The 14,086-nt window shown below is 42.1% G+C and overlaps 1 pseudogene; it reads right to left on the minus strand.

Annotated features, from left to right (window-relative positions):
- Nucleotides 1-12: 12 nt before the first annotated feature.
- Nucleotides 13-2,316, minus strand: LOC118664162 (annotated as a pseudogene).
- Between the last annotated feature and the right edge of the window lie 11,770 nt (nt 2,317-14,086).

Raw genomic sequence — 14,086 nt, forward strand, 5'->3', positions numbered from 1 at the left:
AGATACCGTGTTCTACTGCTTCTCACCTTCATTTTTGTATTTCTCAGCTTTATAGACCATATATGTTTGCTGTCTTTCCTTGGCCAAATGGTTCTTGTCGTTAGTGATGATAAACTTGTTCTCTTCTTCTGTCCTCTTATCCACATCAGACATTGAAGATGCCATTTGCATCAATATCAAAAGTGACTTCAATCTGAGGAACACCCCAGAGTGCAGGTGGTATGTCTGTGAGTTCAAACTTGTTAAATAGGTTGTTATCCTTGGTTATGGTGCAGTCTTCTTCATTAACCTGAATGAGCACCTGGCTGGTGGTCAGAGAAGGTAGTGAAGGTCTGCACCTGCCTGGTAGAATTGGTAGTGTTGGGCTTGATGAGGATAGTCATGACTCTGCTGGCACCTTCGGTTCAAGAAAAAGGAGTGATATCTAAGACCAGCACATCTCCAAAGTTTTCAGATTTGTCTCCAGATAGGATGGCTGCCTGGACAGCTGCCAAGCAAGAAACAGTCTCATCAGGCTTAAAGCTCTTATTCAGTTCCTTTCCATTGAAGAAGTCCTGCAGAAGTTTATGAAACTTGAGAAAACAAATAGAACTACCTGCCTGGACAATATCATGGTTCTGGAACTTGTATGGGTTGGCATCCTGAAGGGCTTTTGGTATAGTTTCCAGTGTGGCACAGAATAATTGAGCATTAAATTCTTCAAATTCAGCAAGGGGGAAGTATAGAAGTTGTCCTCCACCAGGTTATAGAAAATTTTCTGCCATTATTTTTCAAACAGGTTCTATTCCTTTCTCAAATTCCTCTCCTTCTGGGACCCTTATGATGTGAATGTTGTTCCATTTCATGTTGTCCCAAAGCTCTCTTAAACTCTCTTCCTGCTTAATTTTTTCCCCACTAATTTTTTCCCTCATTAGAATGAGTGTTTTTTCCTACCTCATCTTCAGATTTGCTGATTTGATCCTCAGCTTCTTCTAGTCTACTGTTGAATCTTTCCAGGTTGTTCTTTATTTCAGCAATGCCATCGTCATTTCCAGTTGATTCTTATTTACTGTTTCAATCTCTCTTGTCATATTGGTGTAGCTCTCATTAAGTCCCATATAATTCTATTAGGTTGCTTGTAGTTCTCACTGAATTGTTTGAACACCCTTATTACCATTACTTTGAATTATTTATCTGACAGATTGCTTGCCTCCATTTCATTTAGTTTCTTTCCTGGTGATTCATCATTTTCTTTCATTTGGAGATTGTTTCTTTCTCCATTTTTTTTGAACTTTTGTATTTGTTTTTATGTAAGACAAATTGCTATGCCTCCCAGACTTTGTAGTGTGGTCTTCTGTTGTAGGTGTTTTGTGGGACCCAGTTTTGCAGTCTCTTATATCTCCTGAGCAACGTGGTCTAGGAGAGCCCCTTGCTTGTGTTATTTGGGTTCTCTTGGTGTAGTTGAATGTTACTGTTCCATTTGTGGATGGAATCTCCAGCAGGCTGGCTGACTATGTGGCTCACTCCTGACTATGTCATATGAGCTGTTGTGTAGGTGTTGACAGAACAGAGTAAAATACAACACAACACAAAAGAAACAAATAAAACAAAAATATACACAAGACTCCTACAGCAACAACAAAAGAAAGCACCATAGAAAACAGAATTAGGAAAGAGAAGATTGTAAAAATGAGAAGAAAAGAAAGAAAGGAAAGTTAGGAGGATAAAGATTACAACACAAACAAAGAAACTCATAAACTACAACAATAACAACAACAAAACACACAAAAAAGGGGGTGTGGAGAAAAAGGAATACATATGTGTAGAGTTGAAATAAAAAAATAAGAGTAAAGAATTAGGGAATAGGGAAAGGAAACTGGTTTAAAATAAAGAAGGAAAAAAAGAAAAGAAAAAAGTTTGAAAATGAATGCAGATTTATCCAAAATAAGAAAAGGAAAAAGATTAGAAAGCAGAAGGAAAGGAAATGAAAGAAAAAACAGATTGAGTAGTAAATGGAAAGAGGAAAATTAGATATATGGGCCAAACAATAGAGATAAGAATAATAACAATTCAATAAAACAGATAAAGAAGATAAATTTTTAAAAAAAGAAAGGAAAGAGAAAAAATAAATAAAAAGAGAAGAAAAAAGAAAAAGAAAATAAAAAGGTGAAGTGGTGTTCATTTCAGCATAGTTTAGTGCCCCATGGGAGCTCCTTTTGGATTCTAATTTTCTGAAAATTTAGGTTGACTGTTCTGTCTGCGAATTCTGGGTTTCCTGTGAGGTACTTAGGTGCTAACCACTGTCAGAAACTGTGCTCCTTTGCCTTTCAGCAACATGCTTGAAGCTCCAAGTAATCTACAGTTTCTGTCTCCAAATGACTTGCCTGCAAGCAGGAGGGGCCAATCTGCCCTCTAGAGCAGGTTTGCTAGTAGCATGGGGCCCAGGTCTGGGTCAGCAAACTTCCCCTGGTTCCCTGGGCCCACCTCTGTTTGCCTTTGCCAGCTAGCCAGCTGTCAATCTTAATCACTCAAAAGTCTGTTTCTGAAAGGGCTTTAGGCAGGGGAGATGCTGTTCAGATTTCAGGAAATGTGGTTGGTGTGTTTCCCTGTCCTAGAGCTACTCCTGTGTGAGTGGCCCAAAATATTACTCTGCCCTCAGCTGGGCAGAGATCCTTGTATGCAGTCCAGTGGGATTGGCTGGAAAATCTGGAGTTTCTCTCAGCTCTTCTGTGCAGGGAAAGTATCAGTCAGGTTCCCAGGATAGTGAGGTGGAAGGCCCTTCCCCCAATCCAGCCACTGATGCTCCCTCAGACTGTTCAAACCCAAAGCCTTGGTGTCTGGTTTTGTTTTTTTTCCTGGAAAGGTCAGAAGCCAAAATACAGGGTGTGGCAGTTAGGGCTCTTGAGGGTGGCGCCAGATGTATCACCTATGACAGTGGTTGGCAAACTGTGGCTCGCGAGCCACATGCAGCTCTTTGGCCCCTTGAGCGTGGCTCTTCCACAAAATACTGACTTCTGCGCATGGGCCAGGAAATTTCACACGCCCGCACATGGTATTTTGTGGAATGGAAGAGCCACACTCAAGGGGCCAAAGAGCCACATGTGGCTCGTGAGCTGCTGTTTGCCGACCATGGACCTAGGGTGTTTTTCTTGTTTGCTTGTTTTTCCAATTCCTGCCCTTTAACTACTGGGAACTAGGGCTAACTCCTCTCCTCTCAGGAAAAATGGCCATTTTGGTTTGGGGGCCTTTGACCAAATGTAGGACTTCTGGCTGATGCTTTTCCATGTCTCCCCAAAATGCTTCCCACCCCAGCCCTCCCTCCCTGCACCGAAACCTTGGGTGAGTTGCAGCAAATGAAAACTCCTGTGCTCTGGATTTAAAAAAGAAACAAGAAAAAAGGGGAAAACCGAAACTGCGGCTTTCTCTCTAACTGGCTCTGGTCTATGAACTCCAGATTCTGCTGTGGCCAGCAGCCCTGCTCCTTTCATGGCTGGATGTTACATGGGCCGTAGATCTTGGCTCTGGTGCTCTGGCCTGTGGAACACAACCCTGGTCTGGGCCTCTATCTTTTGAGGGAACAGACCCTCCCTTTGATGTGAGCTCCCTCCTCACTCTTGGCCTACAGGCTTGCTGTCCCTGGGAGCTGGGTCAGCTCCTTTAGTGAACTCCCTCATCCTACTGTTCTACAGGTATTTTCTGTCTTTTCTTGATATAAGCATCCTCCTCAGAGGGGCCTCAATTGGTAATTCTGGGTGTAAGTTCCCCACTTTAGTTTTATTTCCAGTCTGGCCCTGGGAGGAGGTGCAAGAAGGTCTGCCTATTAAGCCGCCATTTTTCCCATTGATTTATACAGAGAGTGGAAGGGAGTGAGGATGGAGAGAGATAAAACCATTGATATGAGAGAGAAACATCGATATAAGAGAAACACATTGGTTGGTTGCCTCCCACATGTGACCCAGCTGGGGCCAGGGATCAAATCTGCAACCCAAGTATGTGCTCTTGACTGTGAATCAAACCCGCCACCCTTCAGTGCACAGGCCAATGCTCTATCTACTGAGCAACACTGGCTAGGATGATAATAAACATTTTCAAATGTCAACATTTCTCAGAACATAATAAATACCAAAAGAAAAAGAAAAAAAGAACGAGAAGGAAGAAAATAACAATTATCATTACAATGTTAAAAGATCTAGTGAAAAAGATAGACAACATGCAAAAAAAGATGGGGCATTTCAGCAGAATGATAGAAATTATTACAAAAGACAACAAGGCAATACATTTAAAACCCTATAAAATCAAAGATAAAGAATTCTATTTACAAGCTTATAGTAGACTGGCTACAGCAAAATGAAGAATCACTGGTCAGTCAAGAGAAATGATCTAAACTGAAATGCAAACAGTGAAAGGAGTGAAAGATAAAACCCCAAATAAAACAGAACATTTGAGATGTGGAATGATCTACATCAGTGATGATGAACCTATGACACGCATGTCAGAGGTGACACGCGAACTCATTTTTTTGGTTGATTTTTCTTTGTAAAATGGCATTTAAATATATAAAATAAATATCAAAAATATAAATCTTTGTTTTACTTTTGTTGCAAATATAAAAAAATTTCTATATGTGACACTGCACCAGAGTTAAGTTAGGGTTTTTCAAAATAATGCCGAGCTCAAAAGGTTCGCCATCACTGATCTACACTAATAAAAGAGAAACATTCAAATTGGTGTCACTCCACTACACCCACCAGCCAATCGGATGAGCATGCAAATTAACCCAACAAAGATGGTGGTTAATTTGCATATGCAGGCGTGGACTGAAGACTGAAGACTGAAGGCTGAAGATGACTGAAGACTCAAGAGGTTTGGCTTCTCCATTGCAGCTGGAGCGAACAGTCAGAGCAAAGGCCTGGATCCCGGGTGCCGGAGAAAAACCAGTGCCGGCAGCCAGGGGAAGGGAAAGCCTATTGCATTAATGTCTTCATGCAATGGGCCTCTAGTTTTTAAATAAAATTCTAACACTCATATGTAATTAGAATTCTAAAGGGAGATAGAGAGAAAGACAGGAAGAGAGAGAGAGGAAGAGAGAGAAGAGATATGGTAGAAGAAATATTTGAAGTTATAATATCTGAGGTTTCATCAGCAATTTCTGTTCATTAAAAAAGGAACATTCTTTTTTTTCTTTTGTTAATTTTCTTTTTTTAACACATTGTATGCGGGAAACATATTTATACATTTTACTTATACGTTTTACATTGACTGGTAGTAGAGCGCGGGACACGTATTAATACGTTTTTTATAGACTAGCAGTAGAATGCGGGTAACGTATAAATACGTAAACTAAAGTTATCGTAATTTTACTGAATGTTGCCATTTGCGCAAAAAATTAGCAAAAATGGCCCGCACCACCTGTTAGCGCAAGATAAAAACTACCCGCAAACAATGTGTTAATTTTATTTATTTATTTATTTATTTATTTATTTATTTATTTATTTATTTATTTATTGCTTAAAGTATTACAAAGGGTATTACATATGTCTCCTTTTTCCTCCACCCTTGACAATCCCCTGGCCTCCCCTACCCCCCAGTGTCTTATGTCCATTGGTTATGCTTATATGCATGCATATAAGTCTTTCAGTTGATCTCTTACCCCCCATTTGTGCCCCCCTACCCTCCCCAGCCTTCCCGCTGCAGTTTGACAGTTTGTTTGAGGCTGCTCTGCCTCTGTATCTATTTTTGTTCATAAGTTTATAATGGTCTTTATTATGCATGATCATGAGGTATTTTTCCTTCATTGACTGGCTTATTTCACTTAGCATAATGCTCTCCAGTTCCATCCATGCCGTTGCAAACGGTAAGAGTTCCTTCTTTTTTACAGCAGCATAGTATACCATCGTGTAGATGTACCACTGTTTTCTAATCCATTCATCTACTGATGGGCACTTAGGCTGTTTCCAGACCTTAGCTATGGTGAATTGTGCTGCTATGAACATAGGGGTGCATAGATCCTTTCTGATTGGTGTTTCTGTTTTCTTGGGATATATTCCTAGAAGTGGGATCACAGGGTCAAATGGGAGTTCCATTTTCAGTTTTTTGAGGAAACTCCATACTGTGTTCCATAGTGGCTGCACCAGTCTGCATTCCCACCAGCAGTGCACGAGTGTTCCTTTTTCTCCACATCCTCTCCAGCACTTGTCGTTTGTTGATTTGTTGATGATAGCCATTCTGACAGGTGTGAGATGGTACCTCATTGTTGTTTTGATTTGCCTCTCTTGGATGATTAGTGACTTTGAGCATGTTTTCATATGTCTCTTGGGTTTCTGAATGTCCTCTTTTGAAAGGTGTCTATTTAGATCCTTTGCCCATTTTTTGATTGGATTGTTTATCTTCCTTTTGTTAAGTTGTATGAGTTCCCTATAAATTTTGGAGATTAGGCCCTTATCAGATATGACATTGGCAAATATGTTTTCCCACGCAGTGGGTTTTCTTGTTGTTTTGTTGATGGTTTCTTTTGCTGTGCAGAAGCTTTTTATTTTGATGTAGTCCCATTTGTTTATTTTCTCTTTAGTTTCCAATGCCCTAGGAGCTGTATCAGTGAAGAAATTGTTTCGGCATATGTCTGAGATTTTGTTGCCTTTGGATTCGTCTAGTATTTGTATGGTTTCCCATCATATATTTAAGTCCTTTATCCATTTTGAGTTTATTTTTGTGTATGGTGTAAGTTGGTGGTCTAGTTTCATTTTCTTGCATGTATCTGTCCAATTTTCCCAACACCATTTATTGAAGAGACTATCTTGGCTCCATTGTATGTTCTTGCCTCCTTTGTCAAATATTAATTGAGCATATTGGTTGGGGCTGATTTCTGGGCTCTCTATTCTATTCCATTGATCTATATGTCTGTTCTTGTGCCAGTACCAGGACGTTTTGAGAACAGTGGCTTTGTAATACAGCTTGATATCTGGTATTGAGATCCCACCTACTTTGTTCTTTCTCAGGATCGCTGCAGCTATTCGGGGTCGTTTTTTATTCCAGATGAATTTTTGGAGAGTACGTTCTAGATCTGTGAAATATGCCATTGGTATTTTAATGGGAAGTGCATTGAATTTATAGATTGCTTTGGGTAGTATGGACATTTTAATGATGTTGATTCTACCAATCCAAGAACATGGTATGTTCTTCCATCTCTTTATGTCTTCCCTCTATATCTTTTTTCAATGTCCTGTAGTTTTCTGAGAAGAGGTCTTTTACCTCTTTAGTTAAGTTTATTCCTAGGTAGCTTAATTTTTTTGGTGTGATTGTAAATGGGATTGCTTTTTTAGTCTCTCTTTCTGCACATTCACTATTGGTGTATAGAAATGCCATAGATTTCTTGGCATTAATTTTGTATCCTGCTACATTGCCGAATTCTTTTATTTAGTCTAATAGTTTATTGATGGAGTCTTTAGGGTTTTTTAAGTATAATATCATGTCATCTGCAAATAAGGACAGTTTTACTTCTTTTCCAATTTGGATGCCTTTTATTTCTTCTTCTTGTCTAATTGCAATGGCTAATACTTCCAGTACTATGTCGAACAGGAGTGGTGAGAGTGGGCATCCCTGTCTTGTTCCTGTTCTTAGGGCAAATGGTGTTAGTTTTTGTCCATTGAGTATGATGTTGGCTGTGGGTTTGTCATATATGGCTTTTATTATGTTGAGGTATGATCCTTCAATTCCCACCTTGCTGAGAGTTTTTATCAAAAATGGGTGTTGAATTTTGTCAAATGCTTTTTCTGCATCAATTGATATGACCATGTGGTTTTTTTCATTCAATTTGTTTATGTGATGTATCACGTTTATTGATTTGCGGATATTGTACCATCCTTGCATCCCTGGGATAAATCCTACTTGGTCGTGGTGTATGATCTTTCTGATGTACTGCTGGATCCGATTTGCTAAGATTTTGTTGAGGATTTTGGCATCTATGTTCATCAGGGATATTGGCCTGTAATTCTCTTTCATTGTGTTGTCTTTACCTGGTTTTGGTATTAGGGTGATGCTGGCTTCATAGAATGAGCTTGGAAGTGTTCCTTCCTCTTGGATTTTTTGTAGTAGTCTGAGGAGGATAGGTTTTAGTTCTTCCTTGAATGTTTGGTAAAACTCCCCTGTGAAGCCGTCTGGTCCTGGGCTTTTGTTTGCTGGAAGCTTTTTGATGACTGCTTCAATTTCTTCCATAGTTATTGGCCTATTGAGATTTTTAGATTCTTCCTGATTAAGTTTTGGAATGTTGTATTTTTCTAGGAATATGTCCATTTCCTCCAGGTTGTCTAGTTTGTTGGAGTAGAGTTGTCCATGGTATTTTTTAACAATCATTTGTATTTCTGTGGGATCTGTTGTTATTTCGCCTCTATCATTTCTGATTTTGTTTATTTGGGTCCTTTCTCTTTGCTTCTTGGTGAGCCTGGCTAGAGGTTCATCAATCTTGTTTATCCTTTCAAAGAACCAGCTCTTTGTTTCATTGATTTTCTGTATTGCTTTTTTGGTCTCTATGTCATTTATTTCTGCTCTAATCTCTATTATATCCTTCCTTCTGCTCACTCTGGGCTTTTCTTGTTGCTCTCTTTCTAATTCTTTGAGCTATAGATTTAGATGATTTACTACCATTTTTTCTTGTTTGTTGAGATAGGACTGTAGAGCTATAAACTTCCCTCTCAGGACTGCTTTCATTGCGTCCCAAAGGTTTTGGATTGTTGTGTTTTCATTGTCATTAGTTTCCAGGATGTTTTTAATTTCTTCTTTGATCTCATTGGTAACCCAATCAATATTTAATAATGTGCTATTCAGCTTCCAAGTGTTTGAGTATTTTGAGTTGTTTTTATTGTAGTTTATTTCTAATATTATGGCCTTGAGGTCTGAGAAGATGCTTGGTATGATTTCAATCTTCTTGAATTTGGGAATACTTTGTTTGTGACCCAATATGTGATCTATTTTTGAAGATGTCCCATGAGCACTTGAGAAGAATGTATATTTTGTGGCTTTGGGGTGAAGTGTTCTGAAGATGTCAATTAAGTCCATCTGATCTAGTGAGTCATTTAGGATTGCTGTTTCTTTGCTGAGTTTTTGTCTAGCGGATTTATCCAGTGATGTCAGTGGTGCAGTAAAGTCCCCTACTGTGATTGTATTGTTGTCGATCTCTCCCCTGATATCTTCCAGGAGTTTTTTTTATGATTTGGGTGCTCCTGCACTGGGTGCATATATGTTTACCAGGGTTATATCTTCTTGTGGTATTGATCCCTTTAGTATTATGAAGTGGCCTTCTTTATCTCTTGTTATGGCCTTCACTTTGAGGTCTATTTTGTCCAATATAAGTATTGCTACCCCAGCTTTCTTTTCATTTCCATTGCCTGAAAGATATTTTTCCATGCCTTTACTTTCAGTCTGTGTGCGTACCTTCTAATGAGGTGGGTCTCTTGTAGACAGCACATGTATGGGTCATGTTTTTTTATACATTCAGCCACTCGATGTCTTTTGGTTGGAGCATTTAGCCCATTTACGTTTAAAGTTATTATTGAAAGGTACTTGTTTGTAGCCATTTCTGTTTTTGTGTGGCTGTTTTCTTTCTGAGCTTTTTATTTCTTCTTTTACACCAGTCCCTTTAGCATTTCTTGCATTGATGGCTTGGTGGTGATAAACTCCCTTAGCCTTTTTTTTTGTCTGTGAAGCTTCTTATTTCCCCTTCAATTTTGAATGATAGCCTTGCTGGATAGAGTATGCTTGGATTCAGTCCTTTGCTTTGCATCACTTTGTAAATTTCTGTCCTGATGTGTTTCTGTTGAGAAATCATTTGATAATCTAATGCGAGATCCCTTGTATGTACCTTTTAGTCTCTCTCTTGCAGCCTGTAAGATTCTCTCTTTGTCATGAACATTTGCCATGGTAATTATGATGTGTCTTGGTGTGGGTCTTTTTGGGTTCACCTTGTTTGGGACTCTTTGTGCTCGTGTGACTTTTTTCTTCCCCACCTCAGGGAAGTTTTCTGATATTATTTCTTTGAATAGGTTTTCTAATCCTTGTTTCTCTTTCTGTTTTTCTGGCACCCCTATTATTCGTATGTTGTTTCATTTCATGTTGTCCCAAAGCTCCCTTAGACTCTCCTCCTGTCTTTTAATATTTTTCTCCAATTGCAGTACAGTTTGGGTGTGTTTTGCTTCCTTGTCTTCTAATTCACTAATTTGGTCCTCCGCTTCTCCAAGTCTACTGTTGATACTTTCAATGGTGTTTTTTATTGCAGCTATATCGCTCTTCATTTCTTCTTGGGTCTTACATAAGTTATTTATTTTTTCATCTGTTTCTTCTTGCTTCTTGCATAAGTTTTTGATTTTTCCTCCATAAGTTTATGCACTCTAGGACCCTTATTCTGAATTCTTTTTCTGTCATGTTGCATGCCTCTGTATCACTTAGCTGCTTTTCTGGTGAGTCCTCCTTTTCTTTCCTTTGGGGGTTTCTTTGTCTACCCATGTTTGATCTCACTGACCTATCTAGATGTTGAGTTGTTCAGTGGCTGCTCCCTTGGTGGCAGTGGCTCCTCGGGCTGAGGTTGCTCCTCGGGCAGTTGTGGTAGCAGCTGCTCCTCAGTTGGCAGCAGCTCCTCTGGTGGGTGCTGCTCACAGCTGTGGTGGCTCTTCTGGCTTGTTGGGGGAGGCTTCACACACAGCTGTTGTTCCTCAGACAGAGGGTGTGGTGATCAGGAGGCTGCTGTTGCTTGATCTGCTGCATTGATTTAAAGGCACAAAATACAACACAACAAGGCACAACGTACCAGTCACTGAACACAAATGTATTCACGATATTAATAACCCCAAATAGAAGTGACCACCCGAATTAAGAGAATTGGGGCATAAGGAAGAAAGAAGAGGAAAGAGAAAAGAGAAAAAAGAAAAGAAAAAAAAGAGAAAAAATGAGTGCAAAAATGAAATTGGGAAAAAGGAGCAGGAAAAAAAGAGCAAAAGAAAGAATGAAGTAGGAGAGGGGAAGAGACTATATGAGGAGAAAACTCCAATAGGACCGCCACTAATCTCAACAAATTCCAGCAACAGATCCCTGGAGATGATTGCAAACTACAAACAACCAATAATATCAAGTGAGGCAAGGGAAAACATAAGCACTAAAATAACCGTGGGGGGGTGGGGGGGCAGGGAGGGGAAAACCAGCAGAAAAAAATAAAAATAAAAAGCAAAAGAACCTCACAACCAATCCTAAAACAAAACAAAACAAAACAAAAAACAATATACCCACAATCAAGCAAACATCAACAAAACAATAGAAAGAGAAAAGAAAAAAAAATTTGGATAGTGAAGAAGGATAAGGGAGAGGTGTATAAGGATTTAGAGCAGTGGATTGGAAATAGGATATATATGTAGGGTGAAATTTTGACAGGGGGTAAAAAGAAGGAATAGGGAAAATGTAAAGCAGGAATAGTGTAAGAGAAACAGGACAACAAAAGGGGAAAAGTGAGGAAGAGGGTTTTAGCATAGAGGTAAAATTGAGGTAGAGAAAAATGATGCTAAAGGAACGATGAAAATAGAATGGAGAACACTAATCCCAAAATAAAATGAAGAGAAAATAAAATGGCACTTTGAAAAATGGTAAGATGGTAGCAGTAATAATACTGGTTAAATATAAAAATGTTTAATTAAAAGGGTAAAATCAGGTGATGGAAAAAGAAAAAAAATGGTTTCTTAGTTAAAAGGTGAAAAAAGAATAAAAAAAAAATTTGCAGTAGTGAAGGTCCTTCGGTTCTTCTACTCTTTAGTCTGGCTCACCTTAGTCCTGCCAGGCATTCAGGAGAGTGTTGAATTTCCCGGTGATACACTTTTCCTCTGTGTTGTAAACCACAGTCCTGATTTTAAAGCAGGCTGTATTTGTGTCCTAGACTGCCTTAATTTGTATTTACCTAAGCGTCAGTTTGTGGCTCAGCCTCTGGGAGACAGTGTTTTTGGATTGGCCTCTGAAGCTATACGGCCTCTCCATCCAGTAGCAAGGGTTTATTTTCTATACTAGTAGCCTGGTGCACAAAAATTTGTGCACTCGGGGGTGAGGGTGAGGGGTGGGCCCAGACCCCTCAGCCCGACCTGCACCCTCTGTCATGTTCTTGAACCTGGGCACTCCTGGCCTAGGCACAGGCCCACAGGCTTGAAGTGGCCTGGCTCCCGAGGCCCCATTTTATCAAGAGAACAAAGTTGGCATTAGTTACCACCCTCACCGAACCCAGTACAGTGCATCTGTGCATACAACTGCCTCATTCATGTGCCTGCTTCACCCTACTGAATTACTAACATCTTGAGGACATAGCTCTGTCTTATCCTGCTTCACCTTCAGTGCCTGGCTGGTGCCAGGGACCTGAGAGGGTTTGCTGAGTGAGTGAATAATGAGTGAGTGAATGAGTGAATGAATGAGCAAGTAAGTGAAGGAGCAAGAGCTAAGGGGCTGGAACTTCTGCCACGTTGCCATGGCAACATGGCCGAAGTTCCGGCCCCACTCCTGGCTGCCTGAAGCCCACCCCAGGAAAGTTCCCGCCCTGCTCCCAGTGGCCTGGCACCCCTCTCCTGGCTGCATACTGAATAACTAACATCTTGAGGACATAGCTCTGTCTTATCCTGCTTCACCTTCAGTGCCTGGCCTGGTGCCAGGGACCTGAGAGGGTTTGTTGAGTGAGTGAATGAGTGAATGAATGAGTGAGTGAATGAGTGAATGAATGAGCAAGTAAGTGAATGAGCAAGCAGCTACCGGTTGGGATAGTTCGCACTCTGCTCTGGGCTGCCTGACACAAACCCCGGGAAGTTCCCACCCTGCTCTCAGTGGCTCCTGGCCCCTCTCCTGGCTGCATAGTTTGCACTCCGCTCTCAAGCCCTGGGCAGTTCCCGCCCTGCTCCCAGCAGCCCCACTTCCCTCTCCCAGCTGCATAGTATGCACAGGGCAAAGGTGGCATGGGTGTGCGTATTGGCAGATTGGTGCATTACCACCTGCCAGCCATGGATCCCCGTGGGAGGGCCGTTTGTGGGCATAGCCGGTGGCTGATTAGTGCATTAGCACCCGCCAACTCAGGATCCCCACGGGAAGGCCGTTTGTGGATGTGGCCATTGGCTGATTGGTGCATTAGCACCCGCCAACCCGGGATCCCCGGGCAGGCTGTTTGCGGGTGCAGCTGGTGGCTGATCGGTGCATTAGCACCCGCCAACCTGGGATCCCCGGGCAGGCCGTTTGCGGGTGCAGCTGGTGGCTGATCAGTGCATTAGCACCTGCCAGCCACTGATCCCCACCGGAGGGCCGTTTGTGGGCCCAGCCAGTGGCGGAACAGTGAATTAGCACCCGCCAACCCGGGATCCCCATGGGAAGGCCGTTTGTGGGCGCAGCTGGTGGCTGATCAGTGCATTAGCACCCGCCAACCCGGCATCCCCGCAGGAGGGCCGTTTGTGGGCCCAGCTGGTGGCTGATCGGTGCAGTAGCACCTGCCAACCAGGATCCCCGTGGGAGGGCCGTTTGTGGGTGCAGCTGGTGGTGAATCAGTGCATTACCACCTGCCAACCTGGAATCCCCGCAGGAGGGCCATTTGTGGGCCCAGCTGGTGGCTGATCGGTGCATTAGCACCCGCCAACCCGGGATCCCCGCAGGAGGGCCATTTGTGGGTATGGCCATTGGCAGATTGGTACATTAGCACCCGCCAACCCTGGATCCCCATGGGAAGGCCGTTTGCGGGCGCAGCTGGTGGCTGATTGGTGCATTAGCACCTGCCAGCCACGGATCCCCGCAGGAGAGCCGTTCGTGGGTGTGGCCATTGGCAGATCGGTGCATTAGCAACCGCCAACCAGGATCCCCGGGTGTGCCATTTGTGGGCGCAGCCAGTGGCTGATCGGTGCATTAGTACTTGCCAACCCGGGATCCTGCGGGAGGGCCATTTGTGGGCGTGGCCATTGGCTGATCGGTGTATTAGCACCTGCCAGCCACGGATCCCCATGGGAGGACTATTTGTGGGCGTGTCTGGTGGTGGATAGCTGTGGTCGCCCCGGCCAACCCTGGAATCGGGTCCCATATGGGCTGCCTGATGCCTGGGTCACAGATAGCAGGCCCGAAT

This window comes from Myotis myotis, unplaced genomic scaffold (assembly GCF_014108235.1).
Source record: "Myotis myotis isolate mMyoMyo1 unplaced genomic scaffold, mMyoMyo1.p scaffold_m19_p_10, whole genome shotgun sequence".
NCBI classification, from domain to species: domain Eukaryota; kingdom Metazoa; phylum Chordata; class Mammalia; order Chiroptera; family Vespertilionidae; genus Myotis; species Myotis myotis.